Source organism: Barbus barbus, assembly GCF_936440315.1.
Source record: "Barbus barbus genome assembly, chromosome: 30".
Lineage (NCBI taxonomy): Eukaryota > Metazoa > Chordata > Actinopteri > Cypriniformes > Cyprinidae > Barbus > Barbus barbus.
The window spans coordinates 14,965,562-14,966,739 of record NC_136758.1 but is presented as its reverse complement, the minus strand read 5'-3'; positions in this window follow the sequence as shown (position 1 = coordinate 14,966,739).

The window sequence follows — 1,178 nt, the reverse complement described above, 5'->3', positions numbered from 1 at the left end:
ATGTGAACAGAGTGATAAGTGCATTTTGCTTTTTAGAACGTTTATAGATGCCACTCTTCAGGCCTTACCTCAACAATATTGATGGCTCCAATCTGGAAGCGGAGAATGATGATCCAAATTAAGCCCAGAATCAGAGTTCTGTCTCCATCCACAATATTTTCTGGACCAATCAGATCTACTCTGATCTATAGGAAGATGAGCAGAGGGAAAAAGGATGTCCTACAATTATTCAATTTTTGTTGCATGTTACATTGTGGAAATAATACTTTTTAAAAGGTACATTTCAGAGATTTGCACATCGTATTTCTTCCAATGTACCTTGGTTTTAAGGAAATTAATGGCGATGCTGTTGTTTTCCAGACAGTGAACTCTTAGGGTGCGTCGACTGGGAGTGGGCAGTTTCTCCCCGGAGATGAGCTCCAAAAGTCGCACGAGATGCACACCAGTTCTTAGTTCAGTATATACATCAGTCAAGTCAACCTTTTCCTTTGAAGTGAATGCATATTAAAATAAAATGACACATTTCCAATACACCCAGTTTATACAATCAAGTAATCATAAAGTGGGAAGACATCTGCTAACAAACATTTTGCAAGTAGTGACATACATGTTCTTATACCCTATAACTGCATTTGTTTTATGCATCATAGGCAAATTTAAACAAGTTTAGGCACAAAATCAGCAGCTGGCTTTGTTTTACCATTGTGTTTGGCTAATTGCCACTGTATTCCACACTATGACGTGACTCACTCACACTCCTCTCAGTAAAGCTGTCCTGCTCTCAGCTTTCAAGCAAGAGACTTGCAGCCACTCCCTAATCCATGTGTTGTGGGAATCTGATGTCTCTCAACAGATCTGCTTACTGCCTCCAATAGGCTCTGCTTACCCAGGGAATGACTCGAGGGCGCTTAGAGCTCACCCTGCTTCTCTTGTGGGTCTTCAGAGATGTAGTTCATCACTCAAGAGCAATGATAAAAAAAAAAAAATCTGCTTGCAATTCCTGCAAACCTTTTTGCAGCTTTCATGATTGCTTTTAAATATGATGGTCTTTAGCTAACTGCTAACTTGCATGTAACTGGTAACCAGTTAGTATGAGAGTGGAACAGATTTTCTAAATTTTTAGTTATTTAATGATAAGTGTGACCTTTTATACTAAACATGTTATGAACGGTGTTGTT